Here is a 22773-nt window from a genome sequence, read left to right as displayed (position 1 = left end):
CTTAATGAGTCTTGCTAATGGTTTGTCAATTTTGTTTATTTTTTCAAAAAACCAGCTTTTAGCTTTGTTGATTTTTGCTATGGTCTCTTTAGTTTCTTTTGCATTTATTTCTGCCCTAATTTTTAAGATTTCTTTCCTTCTGCTAACCCTGGGGTTCTTCATTTCTTCTTTCTCTAGTTGCTTTAGGTGTAGAGTTAGGTTATTTATTTGACTTTTTTCTTGTTTCTTGAGGTAGGCCTGTAATGCTATGAATCCTCCCCTTAGCACTGCTTTTACAGTGTCCCATAGGTTTTGGGTTGTTGTGTTTTCATTTTCATTAATTTCTATGCATATTTTGATTTCTTTTTTGATTTCTTCTATGATTTGTTGGTTATTCAGAAGCATGTTGTTTAGCCTCCATATGTTTGAATTTTTAATAATTTTTTTCCTGTAATTGAGATCTAATCTTACTGCACTGTGGTCAGAAAAGATGACTGGAATGATTTCAATTTCTTTGAATTTACCAAGACTAGATTTATGGCCCAGGATGTGATCTATTCTGGAGAAGGTTCCGTGTGCACTTGAGAAAAAGGTGAAGTTGATTGTTTTGGGGTGAAACGTCCTATAGATGTCAATTAGTTCTTGCTGGTCCATTGTGTCATTTAAGGTTTGTGTTTCCTTATTAATTTTCTGTTTAGTTGATCCACCCATAGTTGTGAGTGGGATATTAAAGTCTCCCACTATTATTGTGTTACTATTAATTTCCTCTTTCATACTCGTTAGCGTTTGTCATACATATTGCGGTGCTCCTATGTTGGGTGCATATATATTTATAATTGTTATATCTTCTTCTTGGATTGATCCTTTGATCATTATGTGGTTGTCCTCCTTTGTCTCTTTTCACATCCTTTATTTGAAAGTCTATTTTATCTGATATGAGTATTGCAGCTCCTGCTTTCTTTTGGTCTCCATTTGCGTGAAATATTTTTTTCCAGCCCTTCACTTTTAGTCTGTATGTGTCCCTTGTTTTGAGATGGGTCTCTTGTAGACAGCATATATAGGGGTCTTGTTTTTGTATCCATTCAGCCAATCTTTGTCTTTTGGTTGGGGCATTCAACCCATTTACATTTAAGGTAATTATTGATAGGTATGGTCCCATTGCCATTTACTTTGTTGTTTTGGGTTCACGTTTATACAACCTTTCTGTGTTTCCTGTCTAGAGAAGATCCTTTAGCATTTGTTGGAGAGTTGGTTTGGTGGTGCTGAATTCTCTCAGCTTTTACTTGTCTGTAAAGCTTTTGAGTTCTCCTTCATATCTGAATGAGATCCTTGCTGGGTACAGTAATCTAGGTTGTAGGTTATTCTCTTTCATTACTCTAAGTATGTCCTGCCATTCCCTTCTGGCCTGGAGGGTTTCTATTGATAGATCAGCTGTTATCCTTATGGGAATCCCTTTGTGTGTTATTTGTTGTTTCTCCCTTGCTGCTTTTAATATTTGTTCTTTGTGTTTGATCTTTGTTAATTTGATTAATAAGCGTCTTGGGGTGTTTCGCCTTGGGTTTATCCTGTTTGGGACTCTCTGGGTTTCTGGGACTTGGGTGGCTATTTCCTTCACCATTTTAGGGACGTTTTCAGCTATTATCTCCTCGAGTATCTTCTCATGGCCTTTCTTTTTGTCTTCTTCTTCTGGGACTCCTATGATTCGAATGTTGGGGCATTTCACATTGTCCCAGAGGTCCCTGAGGTTGTCCTCATTTGTTTTGATTCTTTTTTCTTTTTTCCTCTCTGCTTCATTTATTTCCACCATTTTATCTTCTACATCACTTGTCCTATCTTCTGTCTCCGTTATTCTACTCATGGTTCCCTCCAGAGTGTTTTTGATCTCATTTATTGCATTGTTCATTTTTAATTGACTCTTTTTTATTTCTTCTAGGTCCTTGTTAAACATTTCTTGCATCTTCTCAATCTTTGTCTCCAGGCTATTTATCTGTAACTCCATTTTGTTTTCAAGATTTTGGATCATTTTTATTATCATTATTCTAAATTCTTTTTCAGGTAGATTCCCTATCTCCTCCTCTTTTGTTTGACTTGGTGGGCATTTTTCATGTTCCTTTACCTGATGGGTATTTTTCTGCATTTTCATCTTGTTTAGATTGCTGTGTCTGGAGTGGGCTTTTTGTATTCTGGTGGTCTGTGGTTCCTTTTTATTGTGGAGGTTTCACCCAGTGGGTGGGGTTGGACGATTGGTTTGTCAAGGTTTCCTGGTTAGGGAAGCTTGTGTCAGTGTTCTGGTGCGTGGAATTGGATTTCTTCTCTCTGGAGTGCAATGGAGTGTCCAGTAATGAGTTTTGAGATGGGTCTATGTGTTAGGTGTGACTTTGGGCAGCCTGTATGTCGACACTCAGGGCTATGTTCCTGTGTTGCTAAAGAATTTGCGTGGTATGTCTTGTTCTGGAGCTTATTGGCTCTTGGGTGGTGGTTGGTTTCAGTGTAGGTATGGAGGCTTTTGGATGGTCTCTTATTACTTAATGTTCTGTGTAGTCAGGAGTTTTCTGATGTTCTCAGGTTTTGGGCTTAAGTCTCCTGCCTCTGGATTTCAGTTTTATTCTTCCAGTAGTCTCAAGACTTCGCCAACTATACAGCACTGATAATAAAACTTCTAGGTTAATGGTGAAAAGATTCTCCACCGTGAGGGAAACCAGAGAGGTTCACAGAGTTACATGAAAAAGAGGAGAGGGAGGAGGGAGATAGAGATGAGCAGGAGGAGAAAAAGGGGGACTCAAGAGGAGAGAGACAGATCTACGCAGTTGTCTGTTCCCAGAGTGTTCTCTGTAGCCCAGACACCCACAAAGATTCACAGAATTGGATTGGGAAGAGAAGGAGAAAGGAGGATATAGAGGTGTTCTGAGGTAGAAGACGGAGAGTCAAAAGTGGGAGAGAGTAATCAACACACTCCTGAATAAAAATGGGAACTGAATATTGGATTCTTAAATGTCCAAAATTTATATCACATACTGAAAAACAAAGATTAAAAATCTAGAGTAGAGGTTAGACTCTTAAAAATACAATATTAAAAACAAAAACAAAAACACAAAAAGTTTTAGAAATATATATGAAGTTCGGTTTAAAAATAGGGCTTCTCTCTCTCTCTCTTTTTTTTTTTTTTGCAAGGTTATAGTGAAATGAAAATGAAAATTAAGGAATAATAGAGGGGTATTAGAGGACTTTAAAAGGAAATAAGAGAGAAAAACAAGAAAAAGAAAAAAGAAAAAAAAAACAAGAAAAAAAATTTTTTTCCCTAATTAAAAAAATCGTAAAAATATATGAAAATGAAAGTTAAGGCGTAATGGGGGCAACTCCCGAGTTTAAAAGCACAAATCCAAATTGCAGAATTTCTAAAAACCAATAATAGTCAAAATACTACATATTAAGTTCTGAATCTAAAAGATAGAACTAAAGCAGTACTCATAGGAAATGTCATAGCCTAAAGTGCAAAAGAAAGTGAAAGTGTTAGTTGCTCAGTCATGTTTGACTCTTTGCAACCCCATGGACTGTAACCCACCAGGCTCCTCTGTCCATGGAATTCTCCAGGTAAGAATACTGCAGTGGGTTGCCATGTTCTTCTCCAGGGCATCTTCCTGACCCAGGGATCAAACCCAGGTCTCCTTCATTACAGGTCAATTCTTTATTCTCTGAGCCACCAGGTAAAAGAAATATTTATATAAAAAGGGTGAAATTGAAAGAACAGAATCAGAGAGTTAGAAAAAAGAGCAATAAATCAAAGGAAAGCAGAAGAAATAAAGTAAAAATAAAAGGAATTAATGAGTTAGACAACAGGGGTGGGTAGACAAGATAAATAAGTGAATACCTGAATCATTGGCAATGAAACAAAAGTCTTCTCATACATCAAGGAAGAATGAACAGATGCAAAATATAATACATGACAAGAAGAAAATAATGAAGAAAGGAAGGAAAATTTAAAAGGTTTTTTGCACAACTTCATCTAAATTTGAAAATCTGAAAGAAATGGATTTTTCTAGAAGGATATAATTTACTCAAACCATCTCTAAATAGACCAATTTTCATAGAAAAAAATTAGAGAAAATTGTAAAATTAAAAAAATTTTTAAGTACTAGAAGGGCTAGAAGTTTCATGGGCAAATTTAACCGAAACTCTAAAGGTTGGATGATCCAAACACTATTTAAATTGTTCCAGTGTGTGCATGTATGCTAAGTCACTTCAGTTGTGTCTGACTCTGTGCAACCCTATGGACTGTAGCCTGCCAGGCTCCTCTGTCCATGGGATTTTCCAGGCAAGAACACTGGAATGGGTTGCCATGTCCTCCTCCAAGGAATCTTCCCAACCCAGGATCGAACTCAAATCTCTTAAGTCTCCTGCATTGCAGATGGATTCTTGACCACTAGCGCCACCTGGGAAGCCCAAATTGTTCCAGAGCATATACAAAAAAGGGGCTTCCCCAGTGGCTAAATTGGTAAAGAACCTGCCTGCCAGTTCAGGAAACACAAGAGATGAGGGTTCAATTACTGGATTGGGAAGATCACCTGGGGAAGGAAATAGCACCTGCTCCAGTATTCTTGCCTAGAGAATTCCATGGACAGAGGAGCCTGGTGGGTGGGCTATGGTCCATGGGGTTGCAAAGAGTTGGACTTGACTCTGTGCAGGCACAGGCATATACAAAAAAGGACGACTTTCAAATAATTTTCACCTGGCAAAGATAAATTGAATACAAATGCTGTACAGGAAAGAAATGATAAATGAATCTCACATATGAGTATTGATGCATAAATCCTAGATAAAATATTAGCAATCAGAATGCAATAACATACTAAAAGAGTAATACTCCATAACCAAGTGCAGCTTATTCTAAGAATGCAAAGATAGTTCATCAAAATAGATCTAAGAAGAAAAATCATATGATTATCTCCACAGATACTGAAGATGCATTTAACAAAATTCCACATATGCTTGGATTTGCATAAAGAATTAGTGGAAGGGCAGGTAAGAAACTGGTGATTCTTGGGGGCAAAGAGCAGGTTATCAAACATGGAAGATATTAGCCTGGTGAGGTCAAGGTTCTCAATGTCCATTTTTTCTATTACTTTCATCTTTGAGCCGTGTGATCCTTTTACCTGTTCAAAAATTACAGTTCTCCATAAACAGTATTCTTTTAGCTACCATTGTGTTCTATGCCAGGTGCTTGAACCCTGTTGAAAAAGTAAGCTTCAGGTGACTCACAGACAAGAGCAACACTTTGTCACAGAATTGTAGGTCAGAGGGAAATAAAGGAAAGACCAAATGTGGTGTCACCTCCTTTCTGGATAATCTCTCTCTGCTCCTTCTTGACTAAAGGATATAACATTGACCTTGGACTTGCTGTAGCACAAACAAACCTACTCATGGGCTTTGGAAAGTTCTATTGCATCCCAAGTCCACCATGCTGGTCTCACTCGACATGTCTTTTGATGAGGGAGGAAAACAACCTTAAGTGGTGTGCTGAAGTAATTCTGGCAGAGCCTGGGTCTCCAGACTTTCTATTATCTCCAAACTGCTTCCTCAAAGAGGAACTGTAAAGTGGCTAAATGGGCAGTGTGGCCCAGGACTACCCAAAGGGTCCTGCTGTGTGTTAAACCTGCTCAGTATGCTGTGAATATCCCACTGTGTCTACTGAAGACCTGCTCTGTGCTGCACCAGGGACACAGAGCTGAAATAATCCTTGCTCCTGGCAGACCAGAGAGCTCTGCTCATACCTACTGTCTGTTCGCAGGTGCTCCTACAGATTGGCGTAAGGTGCAGAAGAATCCCACAGGAAGACCCTGTGATATGCCAGAGAGGTCAGGCCGTGTGAGCCTGCCCACATGGCATGCAGGTGGGGAGGAGTGGTGAAAATTCCGCTTTAGAGCAAAGGTCCTTGGCTCAGGTGGCCCCGCTGCACACAAAGCCCTCCACCTCTCCTCAACCTCTCTCATCCTTTAAGTCCCCTCCACAAAGACAGTTCAAGTAGGGCACTGTCTGTTCTTTCTCCCATGCTGGTGTGGTGGGTATGTCTGCCCTTGAATCCCTAGGACCCGGCCCAATGCTTGGCATCCAGTAAGTGCTTGGTAAATATTTGAACAAATTTTAAATGAACAAATAAATGATTTGTAAGTTATGCTCTTCAAAGCTGGCCAGGAATTTTTGCATCAGGATGTTCTGTTTCTTTGGATAAATTTCTACGGCAAATGAAAAACATTCATGTACTTATTAGTTTCTGAAAGAGATTGTGCAGGATGGAGTGTCTGAACACATAGCCAGCAATTTACAATCCTGGGCTCAGGAACAGCAATTTCCTGACCCGATTCCACTAGTTCTGTTTCCTTTGCTCTGCTCCCTCCCCCCTCCCAAACTCCTCCTCTCCCCACAAATCATAACAAGGAAATCAAGGAAGTCAGTCATTTAGGCACACAAATGTTTTATAAGGGTTCTCCCCTTGGTGGATAGTACACTTATGTCTCACTACTTTTTATTATTTACTCTGTGATCTTCAGCCACTCACTTCTCGAAGTCTTACTTGTTCCCTCTATAAAAGAGAAACGTTATTTCTACTCTGTTTATTGGCCATGTTTATAAAATTCATAATTGAAGACCTCGTACATAATAGATGCTCAATAAACAGGAGGTGAGACTCTCACTTGGTAATAGAAGTTGTTATTATTATTGGTGATGGTGACGGTGTGTGTATGAGTTCATTCATCAGTCTCAGCACATTACAAATACCAATCAGCAGAACCTCCTCCTTCATCCTAGTATGTCTATGTGTGCAGAAAGCAGTAATGCGTCCACAAAGGTATTGAGAAATTAATTAAACATACTAAATGAGTGGGGTAGTGAAATGTGAAATCTTGGAACATGGAGACTTGGAAAAAATAAGACTGAAAGGAAGGACTTTTTGAATTGCAAGGAAAAGCTCTATGTTTTAGACATCCAAGCTTGGGTTCAAGTACTCAGGACTCAGTTGGAAGTAAATTCTTGGTGTCCAACCTAAATCCTTCACCCTTCACCTTCCCTTGGGCTTTTGGCTTGTTTTCCCTCATCCTCTCTTGCTCACTCTTCAGCTGTTTTCTCCAGGTTCTGCTTCCTGTGCCCTTCCTTAAGTAGTACCTTCCGGGTCTTCCTCCTCATGCCCTGCTGCATGCCACCCTGACCCTTCAATCACCTAAGCCAGGATCCAGTAGTTATGCTTGATTTCTTTTCTTCATTCTCTTTCATCAATCTCTGTATCTTAATAGTTTTCAGGCTTTCCAGTAAATTGGCATAGTCTACTCTCAGATTCAGTAACAGTAGTTAGACTTCTGTGATAGCCCCGACCTTCACTGTAGCCCATGCTCCCCCTCCCAATTTGTCCTTCCCATTGCAGTCAGGGGGAGCCTTCCAATGTAGGTCCTTGGTGCCCTCAGAAAACATGGGATTGAACCCAGGTCTCCCACATTGCAGGCAGATTCTTTACCAGCTGAGCCACCAGGGAAGCCAAAGAACACTGGAGTGGGCAGCCTGTCGCTTCTCCAGCAGATCTTCCCAACCCAGGGATCGAACTGGGGTCTCCTGCATTGCAGGCGGATTCTTTATCAACTGAACTATCAGGGAAGCCAGTGACGGTATGGAAACTAGCTATTCAGACTACAGTACTCATGCCTTTGGAATTTGGGGATTTTAATAGCTGAGACTCAGTCAGCATCTTCTCTTTGTCTGGAAGTCTCTTTTCCAGATTTTGTCTAGCCAGTTCTCCCTTGTACTGCAAGTTGCCTCTCCCAGGGAGCTTTGATGACCCTTATGTGCCCATTTCTCTGTGAGCTCTTTAAATGCAAGCATCATTCATGATTCACTTTGATATTTTTCATGCGTAGCATGGTGCTGGCAGGTGAAGGTTAAGCGTGGCTGAAGCTTGGCTCCTTCAGCCTGTGATGTGCTCAGAGGGTGGCATATAGTGTGGATGGCAGGCAGAGGTGTACTGTGTGTGTGTGGTCGGGGAGCTGGCCAGGACTCCTGCCTCCTGCCCAGTCCTGCCATTGAGGTTCCTGGGTGTCAGTCACTCTTCCCACAGTTTCTCAAGCCTCCCCCAGGGTGGGCACAGTAGCACCTCTGCTGAAGAGCTGGACACATCTCCCAAATCCCACCTTCCTGATTGCCTCCACAGAAAGATCCTCAAGGTCTGAGGTAGTTTCATTATAGGGTGTCAAGAGTGGCTCCCAGTGCAACTACCCAACACTCAGCTCTCTAAAAGAAAGGAAAGGAAAATCTGTTTCGCCCTTTGTAAAGACTACAAACCTGTTTTTGAGGCTTCATGGTAAGTGTATAATCCCAAACTCAACAAGACAATCAAAGTACCTTGTACTCAGAATATTGGTTATTTTTTTCCCTCAGAGTCTGGTTTTCCATAGAATACAAGTGTTAGTGATCTAAGCCAGGAGCCACTCACTTGGTACAATTACAAGGACAAAGTGTGGCAGGAATCTGGACCACTAATCAGGCACTTGTCTTTAGCCCAAAATGACTAGAGCACTTTAGCAATTGATAAATTCAGATTCCAGGGCTATATATGTAAAATGACAGATGTTCATTATTTGAACCTTGATATCCTCATCTATATAATAAAGACCCTGTTAATATTTTGCAAAGTAATTGTAAAGATAAAAAGATGATAAATGTGTATAGTTATTGCCCTCAAGGAACCTCTTTTTAGCCAAACTGGGAAGGTAAGTCTTTAGCAGATTAGGTGTGACTGGGGGTGGTAAACTGCGGTAGGCTCAGTTGCTAGGTTGTGTCCAACATTTTGAGACTCTGTGGACTGTAGACCGCCAGGCTCCTCTGTCCGTGGAATTTTCCAGGCGAGGATGCTGGAGTCGGTTGTGGCCATTTTCTACTCCAGGGCCTAGACTGCCTTAATGCTCGTGTGACTATATTCATCCTCATTGCCATGCAGCACTTTCCCACTCTGATTCTGGGCTCAGCTTTGTGACTTATTTTGGCCAATAGAATACAACAGAAGAAATAGTGTGCTAATTCTGAGACCAAACCTCAAGAGCCTCTTCATTTTCTATCTCTGGTATTGCTTCTATCATTATTGGGGCATGCCTGAGCTAGCCCATGGCTTCCAGAAGACAATGAGGACGCATGGAGCTGAGTCACTTCAGCCAAGTCCAGCCTCGATTAGCCAACCCCTAGCCACACTGAGATCCCAGCTGAGATCAGTAAGACTGTCCAGTCAAGCTGGTTTTGATCATCACTGAGCATTGCAGCCATGTGAGAAATAAATGTTTATTGTTTTAGGTTCTAAACAGTCTTTTGTTTTACAACAATAGCTACCTAATACCTGATGTCATGTGCCTTATCACTTGGGAGAATAATGTGAGTGGGAACCCCAGGCTGCCTGGGGCATGAACATTCCAGAAGGCCCACAAAACCTTATGAATAGTTCACCACAAATGTGTTACTAGGTTTAACTCCTCTTGATATGAGATCTTGCCTATAAATAGACAGATTTTCAGATAAGTTTTGTGATTTTCAGAAGCTTTCCTACATGATAGATAGTGATAAAAAGGAAATACATGTAAAAGACTCCCTCCTTTTTAAACAAATTATCTCCTAATCAGGGATTTTCTTGTCCCTGTCATCTCTCCTATCCCTTCCTTGCTATTTGTATTTAGAAGATTATAGCATTAAAAATGTTGATGTTAACTAAGAAGATAAGGGATCCAATACTTCTTGTGTCTAGTATGTACACAACATGTATCTCACTTTTTATTCAGGAGAAATTATTATTAATTCTTTAGTTACTAGTTTTCAGCAAGTGAAACTGTATTTAATTAATTAATGTCTTGCTTTGAAGGTTGTGGAAATATTTTGTGAGTGGAATCATGCCAGGTTCCAATCTTCGGTTACATAATTCTCTGTTGGTTCATACATTTTTCTGGAATGCTCTTTATGATAGCTAAACATTTATAAACCATGTTCACATTGATGGTTTACCCTGTTTCACCACTGGTTTCAATTCTAGATGCCTAACAACATGGCTTTGGTCATCAGTCAGCCTAGATGTTAGCCTGGCCTGGCTAAATGCTGAGTGGCTTTTGTCAGGTTAAACTATAAACCTCTATGGTCTAATTTCTAATGGGAGTAAAAAGTACTCAGCCCATAGAATTGTTGTGAGTGTCAACTCTGATGACAGATGTAAAGCGTCTAGCACAGTACCTGGCACATAGTCACACTGCAGAAATATTCATTTCCTCTTTCCTAGTGGAAAAATTACCAAAGGAAATTATTGCATCTGAGGAGCAGAAAGAAAAATGATTGGAAACGATTGAACAGAGCCCAAGAAATATGTAGGACACCAACAAGCAGACCAATATATGCATTGTGGAAGTCCCAGAATGAGAAGAGGGACAGGAAAAAGGGCAGAGAGATGATTTTTGATAGTTATACTAATATTTCTAACTTCTTCTACTAGTTACCATGTAGCTTTAAATAATATATATGTAAAGTTCTATTTTTTGTCTATTGCTTTCTACTGTGTCTCTTAACCTTTCATTTTGCAAAATGAATGTATTACCTTCCTAGTCCTTCCCTCTCTTCCCCCCACCCCTTTTCATCTCCTTATGTCTGTCCATTTCTTTTACTTTAGCAATGTGGATAACATTTACATTCTGTTTTGTAACCACTCAGTTGTCTATGATTTGTCTATGAATGTTTCTAAATATTAAAATGCCGCTAATCAGCTATGAGAAACCTAGTTCAGTTCAGTTTAGTTGCTCAGTTATGTCTGACTCTTTGTGGCCCCCTGAACTGCAACACGCCAGGTTTCCCTGTCCATCACCAACTCCTGGAGCTTGCTCAAAATCATGTCCACTGAGTTGGTGATGCCATCTAGCCATCTCATTCTCTGTTGTCCCCGTCTCCTCTTGCCTTCAGTCTCCTCCTGCCTTCAAACCTAGACAGCATATTAAAAAGCAGAGATACCACCTTGCCAACAAAGGTCTCTAATAGTTAGTCAAAGCTGTGGTTTTTTCAGTAGTCATGTATGGATATGAGTGTTGGACCATAAAGAAGGCTGAGCACCAAAGAACTGATACTTTCGAATTGTGCTGCTTGAGAGTCTTGAGAGTCTCTTGGACAGCAACGGGATCAAACCATTCAAACCTAAAGGAAATCAACCCTGAATATTCATTGGAAGGACTGATGCTGAAGCTGAAGCTCCAATACTTTGACCACTTGATGTGACTCACTGAAAAAGATCCTGATGCTGGGAAAGACTGAAGGCAAAAGGAGAAGAGGGTGGCAGAGGATGAGATAGTCTGATAGTGTCACCAACTCAATGGACATGAATTTGAGCAAATTCAGGGAGACAGTGGAGGACAGAGGAGTCTGGCATACTGCAGTTCATGGGGTCACACAGAGTCAGGAACGGCTTAGCAACTGAACAACAGCAACAGCGGAATCAGTGTTTACATTATGATGATATTGTTTAGTGCAGAACTAAGTACTGTGCATTTTTTTCACAGGTCCAATGTTACAGACCCTTTGCTTAGTCAAAAGAATACTCTTAACATCAGAGTCAAAAGTACTTTTTCCTTCCTCTCAAAACTGTTTAAATTTACACCACATTTTGGTTCATTTTCTATTTTGGCCATAATTATTTAGTGAAAATTTCATTTCCGTGACTTTTTACTTTTTCCTTATAGGAAGAAAAACCACATATATTCTTCTTATATTACAAGTACCATCTAGTTCTATAGTCAGTCTATTAATTTCTTGAAATTCTTTTTATTTTTCTTAAGACAATGTTCTTGAAACTCAACAAGTTTTTAAAATTGCTTTCAATGCTTGTGGCAGACTTACTGCCAGGGGCTTCTTTTCACTGTAATCCTAGTGAGCTTTACAATTTTCTACACTCTGTAATTCTCCCTTTCTTGGTTTTGCCCACTCTCCTCTAACCCAATCCCTCTTTTGGGAGCATATCCCAAATTTTTTTAGAAAATATATGCAAGAAACAAAATATTACGAAGAACTGAATGTCTGAAAAGGAAGTTGTCTTTTTCTCAGTCTTAATCTAGATGTTAAGCTCTGTACAGTCAGCAAAAACAAGACAGGGAGCTGACTGTGGCTCAGATCATGAACATCTTATTGCCAAATTCAGACTTAAATTGAAGAAAGTAGGGAAAACCCTAGACTATTCAGGTATGACCTAAATCAAATCCCTTACGATTATACAGTGGAAGTGACAAATAGATTCAAGGGATTAGATCTGATAGGGTGCCTGAAGAACTATGGATGGAGGTTTGTGACACTGTACAGGAAGAAGTGATCAAGACCATCCCCAAGAAAAAGAAATGCAAAGACACAAAATTATTGTCTGAGGAGGCCTTACAAATAGCTCAAAAGAAGAGATGCGAAAGGCAAAGGAGAAAAGGAAAGATATACCCATTTGAATGCAGAGTTCCAAAGAATAGCAAGGAGAGATAAGAAAGCCTTCCTCAGCAATCAATGCAAAGAAATAGAGGAAAACAATAAAATGGGAAAGACTAGAGATCTTTTCAAGAAAATTAGAGATACCAACGGAACATTTCATGCAAGTTCAGTTCAGTCACTCAGTCATGTCTGACTCTTTGCAACCCCATGAATCGCAGCACGCCAGGCCTCCCTGTCCATCACAAACTCCTGGAGTTTACTCAAACTCATGTCCATCGAGTTGGTGATGCCATCCAGCCATCTCATCCTCTGTCGTCCCCTTCTCCTCCTGCCCCCAATCCCTCCCAGCATCAGAGTCATTTCCAATGAGTCAACTCTTCTCATGAGGTGGCCAAAGTACTGGAGTTTCAGCTTCAGCATCAGTCTTCCAATGAACACCCAGGACTGATCTCCTCTAGAATGGATTGGTTGGATCTCCTTGCAGTTCAAGGGACTCACAAGAGTCTTCTGCAACACCATAGTTCAAAAGCATCAACTTTTTCGGCGCTCAGCTTTCTTCACAGTCCAACTCTCACATCCATACATGACCACTGGAAAAACCATAGCCTTGACTAGATGGACCATCATTGGCAAAGTAATGTCTCTGCTTTTTAATATGCTATTTAGGTTGGTCATAACTTTCCTTCCAAGGAGTAAGCGCCTTTTAATTTCATGGCTGCAGTCACCATCTGCAGTGATTTTGGAGCCCCCCAAAATAAAGTCTGACACTGTTTCCACTGTTTCTCCATCTATTTCCCAAGAAGTGATGGGACCAGATGCCATGATCTTAGTTTTCTGAATGTTGAGCTTTAAGCCAACTTTTTCACTCTCTTTCACTTCCATCAAGAGGCTTTTTAGTTCCTCTTCACTTTCTGCCTTAAGGGTGGTGTCATCTGCATATCTGAGGTTATTGGTATTTCTCCCCACAATCTTGATTCCAGCTTGTGCTTCTTCCAGCCTAGCGTTTCTCATGATGTACTCTGCATATAAGTTAAATAAGCAGGGTGACAATATACAGCCTTGATGTACTCCTTTTCCTATCTGGAACCCGTCTGTTGTTCCATGTTCTAGCTGTTGCTTCCTGACCTGCATATAGGTTTCTCAAGAGGCAGGTCAGGTGGTCTGGTATTCCCATCTCTTTCAGAATTTTCCACAGTTTATTGTGATCCACATAGTCGAAGGCTTTGACATAGTCAATAAAGTAGAAATAGATGTTTTTCTTTACCTTTCTTTCTTTTTTTTTTCATTTATTTTTATTAGTTGAAGGCTAATTACTTTACAATATTGTAGTGGTTTTTGCCATACATTGACATGAATCAGCCATGGATTTACATGTGTTCCCCATCCTGAACCCCCCTCCCACCTCCCTCCCCATCCCATCCCTCTGGGTCATCCTAGTGCACCAGCCCCGAGCACTTGTCTTATGCATCCAACCTGGGCTGGCGATCTGTTTCACACTTGATAATATACATGTTTCGAGGCTGTTCTCTCAGATCATCCCACTCTTGCCTTCTCCCACAGAGTCCAAGAGTCTGTTCTGTACATCTGTGTCTCTTTTTCTGTCTTGCATATAGCGTTATCATTACCATCTTTCTAAATTCCATATATATGTGTTAGTATACTGTATTGGTGTTTATCTTTCTGGCTTACTTCACCCTGTATAATGTACTCCAGTTTTATCCATCTCATTAGAACTAATTCAAATGTATTCTTTTTAATGGCTGAGTAATATTCCATTGTGTATATGTACCATAACTTTCTTATCCATTCATCTGCTGATGGGCATCTAGGTTGCTTCCATGTCCTGGCTATTATAAACAGTGCTGCGATGAACATTAGGGTACACGTGTCTCTTTCAGTTCTGGTTTCCTCGGTGTGTATGCCCAGGAGTGAGATTGCTGGGTCATATGGCAGTTCTATTTCCAGTTTTTTAAGGAATCTCCACACTGTTCTCCATAGTGGCTCTACTAGTTTGCATTCCCACCAACAGTGTAAGAGGGTTCCCTTTTCTCCACACTCTGTCCAGCATTTATTGCTTGTAGACTTTTGGATAGCATCCTTTCTGACTGGCATGTAATGGTACCTCATTGTGGTTTTGATTTGCATTTCTCTGATAATGAGTGATGTTGAGCATCTTTTCATGTGCTTGTTAGCCATCTGTATGTCTTCTTTGGAGAAATGTCTGTTTAGATCTTTGGCCTATTTTTTGATTGGGTCATTTATTTTTCTGGAATTGAGCTGCAGGAGTTGCCGGGAGAAATATCAATAACCTCAGATACACAGATGACACCACCCTTATGGCAGAAAGTGAGGAAGAACTAAAGAGCCTCTAGATGAAAGTGAAAGAGGAGAGTGAAAAAGCTGGTTTAAAACTCAACATTCAGAAAACTAAGATCATGGCATCTGGTCCCATCACTTCATGGCAAATAGATGGGGAAACAGTGGAAACAGTGTCAGACTTTATTTTTGGGGTCTCCAAATCACTGCAGATGGTGACTGCAGCCATGAAATTAAAAGACGCTTGCTCCTTGGAGGAAAAGCCATGACCAACCTAGACAGCAGATTAAAAAACAGAGACAGTATTTTGTCAACAAAGGTCCATCTAGTCAAAGCTATGGTTTTTCCAGTAGTCATGTATGGATGTGAGAGTTGGACTATAAAGAAAACTGAGTGCCAAAGAATTGATGCTTTTGAACTGTGGTGTTGGAGAAGACTCTTGAGAGTCCCTTGGACAGCAAGGAGATCCAACCAGTCCATCCTAAAGGAAATCAGTCCTGAGTATTCATTGGAAGACTGATGCTGAAGCTGAAGCTCCAATACTTTGGCCACCTGATGTGAAGAACTGGCTCATTGTAAAAGACCCTGATGCTGGGAAAGACTGAAGGCAGGAGAAGGGGATGACAGAGGATGAGATGGCTGGATGGCATCACCGACTCAATGGACATGAATCTGGGTAAACTCCAGGAGTTGGTGGTGGACAGGGAAGCCTGGCATGCTGCAGTACATGGGGTCGCAGAGCTGGACAAGATTGAGTGACTGAACTGAACTGAAACTAGATATAGAACTCCAGGTCCAAAGTTTTTATCTTCATATTTTGAAGCCTTGATTATGGTCGTGTGTCCTTGGTCGCTGATAAGTAGTCTGATCCATTTTGATTCAAATCCCCTTAGAATTACCTGTTTACAGCTCCTCAACCCTGCAATCTCAAGAATGATATCCTGGGTGACATGATAGTTCAGCATGGTACATCAAGGTTTTCATTCTTTTAATTAATTCTGATTAATATTTGTGTTTCTCTTCAGTCTTTGGAATTTTCTTTATTGTTTCTTTCATAACCTTCCTTCCCTAATTTCCCCTTACCCTTTTGTAAATTTTCTTAATTGGCTATTATACCTCCTGAATTTATGCTTCATTTCTCTTTTTCAATCTTTTATTATCCTTCTTTTGTTGTTTTGTTTACTGTTATAGGAAGTTTTCTCAACTATATCTTCTAGTCTTTCTATTAATTAAAAAATTTTTTTGACAACTTAATTTCCCAGCAATATTTGCTATTCTCTTATTTTAATTAAAAAAAAATCCTCATTTTCTGATTTCACCTTATGGATATAAAGTGTTTTCAAGTCTCTGGCTGTTTGAATTCTGTCTCTTATGGTGTATTTTAAAATTTTTTTCTCAAATATCTGTTCATCAATAGTTGTCAGATAATATTTGAAGATGAATAAGTAGGAATGGGGGCTTCCCAGGTGGCGCTAGTAGTAAAGATCCCACTTGCCAATGCAGGAGACCTAAAAGACTCCAGTCTGATCCCTGGGTGGGGAAAATCTCCTGGAGGAGGGCATGGCAATCCACTCCAGTATTTTTTCCTGGAGAATCCCATGGACAGAGGAGCCTGGTAGGCTACAGTCCTTAGGGTCGCAAAGAGTTGGACACTACTAAAGTAACTGAGCATGCACAAATAGAAATCATGCTTTATGAGGTATTTGTCTATCTTTTTTCCCCCTCAAATGTTTGTCCGTGTTTAGCTGTCAACTCATTTTTAAGAATGTGGAGCAGAAATGCTATCAGTTTCTGTGTGTGGAAGCAAGTCATACAAGCAAGCTTCCTTCCAGTGTATCCCTAAACAAGAAGGCCTGAATCTGGGATGTCAACACATTTGTCACCTGTCCTGTTCTTCCCCAAATAAAGCAATTAAATTCCTTTAGAGGGAAAACTTGCTTTCTGGGGGGTGGGTGAGTTAAGCCCAGGGTCCTGCCTGGAAGATGCACGCCTTCCTCCATCATCACCCATCCTGTGTATTTTGAGCTGTGGACACCTCCATTTGGGTCTGCCTGTTAGTGTATTGACATTTGCTGTAGTTTTGTTTTCCTGAAATCTGTTAAAATTTCTTTTTCAAGACAGCATCCCTTTTATTCTCTTCACTGTTATTTATTTTATTATTTATAGCCACAGAGGACGAGATGGTTGATGGCATCATCAACTCAATGGACATGAGTTTGAACAAGCTCCGGGAGATGGTGAAGTACAGGGAAGCCTGGAGTGTTGCAGTTCATGGGGTTGCATAGAGTCGGACATGACTGACCAACTGAACAACAACAATTATTTATTTTATGATTAAAAAAAAATCTGTCATTTTGAAAGGATTGTAGGAAGGAAGGAAGTCCCATTCTTGAAGGTTTGCCATCTTGAAGTAGAAGCCTCTGAAATGTCAGTGTGGCAGTCTATGATTCATACTCTGAGACAGTCACCTTAAGATTTTTCCTGTGATGCCTCTAAAACTTCTCTAAGCCAGAGACTTCATACATGTGATTCATTATATTCAGTTATGACCCTCATTTTCACAGACAAGGAAACTACAACTCAGAATTAAATGTCCAACATACTGAGCTAGGAAATAGCAGAGCTAACTTGCAAAATCAAGGCTGTCAAACCCGAGGGCTGAGTTCTTCCATCTCACAGTCCTATCTGGACAAGTGTTGCTTCTGTTGTATATATGAGAAAATTAAGGCACTTTACCAGAGTGAGTAACTAGGTGATTTGTTTCCTGGATCCTAGTCTAGTAGTCTCTCCACAGCTCTCTGCTTCTCATTCTTGGTTTACAAAATCCTTCTAGGCATCAGGAGGTGTCCCTAGGCAGTGTCTGGGTGGCAGGGCTCAGCTCTCATGCATGTCCTTGATGAGGGGTGCAGAGCAAATCTCGTGTTTATGCCCTGCTGACATACCACCCACTTGTTGGAAGGTGAGAGGTAGGGAGCACCAAGTTCATGCGTTCTTAGGAGGTTGCTGGCTTTCTAGTGTCCTAGACGTTCCTGTGTGGCTAGGATCCTTAGTCCTCTTCTACCTAGAGCTATCCATTAAGCCTCTGACTCTAGCTTTTATCACGTTGGCTGCTGAATTAGACCTTCCCCCTTCCTACTGAGGTCCACTCAGGACAAAATCTCTTGGCTCTTCCTCTTTCTACAAGTTTGGGTATCCCTTTGGGGTTGTCAAAACTTTGGGCAAGTGGGACGTGGAGGTAGAGCCTTTTCCCATCAGCTGTGTGTCGAAAATCAAAGATCTTGGTTGCTGCTGCTGCTAAGTCACTTCATCGTGCCCGACTCTGTGCAACCCCATATATGGCAGCCCACCAAGGCTCCCCTGTCCCTGGGATTCTCCAGGCAAGAACACCGGAGTGGATTGCCATTTCCTTCTCCAATGCATGAAAGTGAAAAGTGAAAGTGAAGTTGCTTAGTCGTGTCTGACTCTTAGCGACCCCATGGACTGCAGCCTACCAGGCTCCTCCGTCCATGAGATTTTCCAGACAAGAGTACTGGAGTGGGGTGCCACTGCCTTCTCCGAAGATCTTGGTTAAGCCACTCTAATTCCTGAAATGTGGGACGTAAGTGGATATATGATCAATGAGAGGGACAAGGGGCCAACAAATGATTCCAGGCATTTCTGAACACAGTGTGTGTTTATACTGGTGGGGGAGGGGGTTGGGAAAACTGTATGTGCTGGTTATAGTAATAATTAGGAGCCTGAGGACTGAGACTGGCAAATAAATGCTAACCAAAGAGCCTAATTGTGTAAAAATCACCCCTATATCCAGTAAGTAACTAGTGCCCTCATAACACGTCTGTGAGATCCAAGACATTGGAAGGTATACGACCTGGTTACCACCCAGTTACTATGGAGGTCTGGTGCCTCTGGCCTTAGGCATAGAACAGCCAAAATGTATTTCAAAACCCTGTTGCTTTGTGCATTCAAAGCTCTTTATAGATTGATCCTTTGCTTTCCATTGGTCCCAGAAGAGAGCCGAGGCAGTCTTTAGATACTTATTCTGAACACTATGGACAGTGATGACCCAGAAAGGGGTTGAAGCTAATGATTACTGTCAAATGTCTCAGAAAGTCCATAGTACCCTCTTCAGTGGCCAGGTAAGTGTTCATCTGGAGTGGATTATGCATAATGCTTTTTGAGTTGGGAGAATGTAAATCCTTATAAATATTGAAGTACATTTTTCTATGTGATCAGACAAGGGAAAGGGAGACTACAAATAAGTTGTAGATTTATAGATTTCCCTGATGGATGATGGATCCATTCTCTTTTCAAGAGAATCATATTCCTGCTCCCAGACTCAGCAAAAGTTCTCATTTAGGCTGCGTTCTTCTATAAAAGGCATGTGTACTTGAGTTGTACGTTTCTTGACTGTGGTTTTCATCTGGATTGTGGACCAGATGTTTTTATTTCACTGCATCAAAAATGCTTCTTTTCTGAGGACCTCATAAAGTCAAGAGATACTGAGTTGAGAAGAACCAAACCCACAGTGCAAAAGGAACCCTGGATAGGTTACCAACGATAAGCTTGAGACAGGTATGCATGTGCAGTAACTAGATGCAAATGTAACCACAGCAGGGTCCTAGGGTTCCACGATGGCTTACTGTATCCTGTGTAACTCTTCAGGACTGTGCCTCTCCTGAACTTTCTTCTACATCCCACATGGATCTAGGTCAGTTCACAGTGGGCTGGTCACAGCCTTCTGCAAAGGTTGATGTGCTAACCATGCAGGCTTCTCACTCTGGTTCAGTTGCTTGAGATTGTTATTGAGAGTGCATCTCTGTCAGCTGTGTTCTAGAGCTCTAGCTGTGATTACCCCAATCAGTTTGGCACATAACAACTGCACAAATTCTATAACCCCAGTGGCCTGCTACAACTGTCTATAGGGGTTTTCTTGTGGAAGTGCCTCCTGCAGAAAGATTTTGTAGACTTTCCTAATTTTTGATAGGAACAACTCCTATATTAAGTGCCACCTTGAAAAAAAGTTGACTTCCTGTATTTCATTGCTAAATGTTACTTGTGACTACAGCCATTCTGTGAAGCCAGATGCTTTTGTGACACTATTTGGTCATATTATGTCCAACTGTGAATGAACTTCTTGGAAGAAATTACTGCCAATTATTGCTCAAATGTTGGCATTGCTGCATTGTGCCACACATGCTTTGCTTCTTTCTGGTGGTGCCGGAAGCCCCTGAATCTCCTTGGTTTGTAACTGCATCACTCTAACTTCTGTCTCTGTCTTGACAAGTCTGTCTTCCCACTGCATTTTGTATATATGTCTGTGTATTCACTTGGCTTTCTTGTAAGGGCACCAGTCCTTATAAGGCAGTCTTATAAGGGCACTAATTACATTTGCAAAGACCTTATTTCCGAGTAAGCTCACATGATGAGGTTCTGGGGGAATGTAAATTTTGGAGAACACAAGTCAATAAGGTATAATCACAGATTTCATAGTATAATTACTATAATAACTACAGCAGATCTATCCCCCTTTCTAGGCACTTATAAGTCTGCTCCCTAACTCACCCTTTTGCATGAATGAAGTCCCGCAGAAGTATGCAGAATTCTCCCAGTCCGAAATTTGGAGCTCAGAATTTGAGTGCAGTAACTGGGTTCTGTCCTGGTACTGCTGTAATTAGGTTACCTTTATTCCTTTATGAATCATTAACTTTGAAAACTGCTGGTTCAATCTGTGACAACCAGTGATACATCATCTTTAACCAGTCTGCACCACCATAAAAAAAAAAAAAATACTGCTCAAGTACTAATTTACTGCTCTGTGACACAAATGGTGCATCTCAAACAAACTCAGCCAATTTTAAGGATGATTTCTGGGCTGCTTAAAAAGGATTTTTCTGCCAGCATTTGGAAAATGTTGCTTTAGAGATTATTATTTTCCGTTTCAGGACAAATCCATGAATTTGGTCTATGCATGTTAGCTCTAGTGAGATGATGCATCTCTTGTCCATAAACCTTGAGCACTTGGGTGTCAGAAGTGATTTTTCTGAAGTTAACTTTTCCCATACTTGGACTTATCAGTTTCTGTCGTGCTGGTGTGCATTTCAGCTGAGGTTTTATTACATTGTGTTGGCAGCACATTATGTTTTTTACACATGGATTTGATTGAGAAACGAAACTGGAATGAGAATGAGGTAGCAGCAGCATCTGCTGCAAGACTCAGCGATTGCTGTTGTCAATCAGCCTGATTGATTAAATATGGTGGTACACATTTTTATTAAAATGAAATACTTCTCTTGAAAAAGGACCATTATGCCAATAGATTATATGATTCTCCTGAAGAGTGTGCCTGAGGAAAAGTCCTCTTGGCAGAGTACAATAACTATGGATTGCTGGAACAACTAGGAAAGTTTAGATTAGATCTGGCTGGTTTTATAATGTGAATTTTTTTGGTGTTTGGAAGATGTGAACCAGCATTTTGGGGGGCCCTGCGGAGGGGTTTGAATTTGACTGGATTGCCAAATACTGTCCCTTCTTTTGTTGATGTCCCGTGATCTATGTGGTTTTAAGGCATCCAGTATGACTCAAGCCTTTTTAAAAATAAGAGCAAAAAAAAAAAAAGCGCAAACATCCTGATTAACCAAAGTTCCATTTCTCTCATTTTCTATTCAAACCCATTTTCAGCTTGCTGCTGTTTGGTAAATCTGAAAAGTTGACATCCAAACAGAGGTGAGAACAGAGATTCTTAAGAATGAGAGTAGACAGATTATCCCATTGACTTGGATCAGAATCCAGCAAACAACACCCCTGTCTGCAAAGCTCTAAAATTTGAGGAACTGCAAGGAGGAAGTGGTGATGGTTTGGGTATTAAAGTAAAAAAAAAATAAAGTCGCTCAGTCGTGTCCAACTCTTTGCAACCCCATGGACTGTAGCCTACCAGGATCCTCAGTCCATGGGATTTTCCAGGCAAGAATACTGGAGTGGGTTGCCATTTCCTTCTCTAGGGGATCTTCCTGACCCAGGGATCGAACCTGGGTCTCCCACATTGTAGGCAGACGCTTTACCATCTGAGCTACCAGGGAAGCTCCGGTTTGGGTATTAGATCATTACAAACCCAAAGAGGTGAAATAGGAAATCAAGACTGCTCCCTGGAGGACAAAGCAATGATGTGATTGGCCCTATTCAGTTCCCATGTGGCTGATTTTTTGTCTCACTGTGGTCACTCAGGGCTCCTTGGCTGGGGCTGAGTATTCCTGAAGTGTTGATGCCTCATGCTGGCTCAGGTAAGCCAAAGTTCCAGGGAGCCTGTTTAATCATGGCCTCCAGGAAAATGTCTCCTGTTGGAATCCATATAGGACAATAACCCCAGAAGGCTTTGCATTAGTGTAAAACACAGAATTGCAGAAGATGGCTTTTCAGAAAAATAAGTGGGCAATAAGAAAAGAAAAACCTTTGGAGTAATTCCTTTAACACACAGAATGCTTCTGCTGCAGGGCTTGTGTCAAGACTAATCGTGCAGGATTGAGATATTTTCAGCTGTATCCAATTTAGGTTTCGGCTTTTCCTTTCAGAGGGATTGCTCCTGAAACAATCTTTCTTGCTGCCTCCCCCCACCCCCATCTTCGAAAGCCTGTTTGTAGATTTGGGGATTGCTAACAGATTTTAAGAACAAGAAATCTCTGAAATACCACATAGCTATAAGCCAAAAAAACAGGAATAGTTGAGAACTTTCATTTAAAAAAATATTTTGTCAAGGGGTGGTCTCCAGCTTTCAGTCAACTTTCTTTTCTGGACTCAGCCATGAAGAAGGAAAATCCCACAGAGATTTGCAGATTTAAACTTGGAGCCTCCTATAGGCTCCATAGACCTTCTTTTAGGGTATGACCTTATCTTTCTGTCTGATTTCTTTCTTGGCACCTTGGATCTTGTCAATGCCAGATTCACGAAGAGAGGCCACCAGATAGATGTCAGGAGCAGCATATGCAGCAAATTGTCTGGAAGCGCTGAGTCATCCTGGTTGTCCAG

The sequence above is a fragment of the Cervus canadensis genome, chromosome 15 (genome assembly GCF_019320065.1).
Source record: "Cervus canadensis isolate Bull #8, Minnesota chromosome 15, ASM1932006v1, whole genome shotgun sequence".
Classification (NCBI taxonomy): domain Eukaryota; kingdom Metazoa; phylum Chordata; class Mammalia; order Artiodactyla; family Cervidae; genus Cervus; species Cervus canadensis.
The sequence above is the reverse complement of the archived record's forward strand: the minus strand, read 5'-3'. Positions refer to the sequence as shown.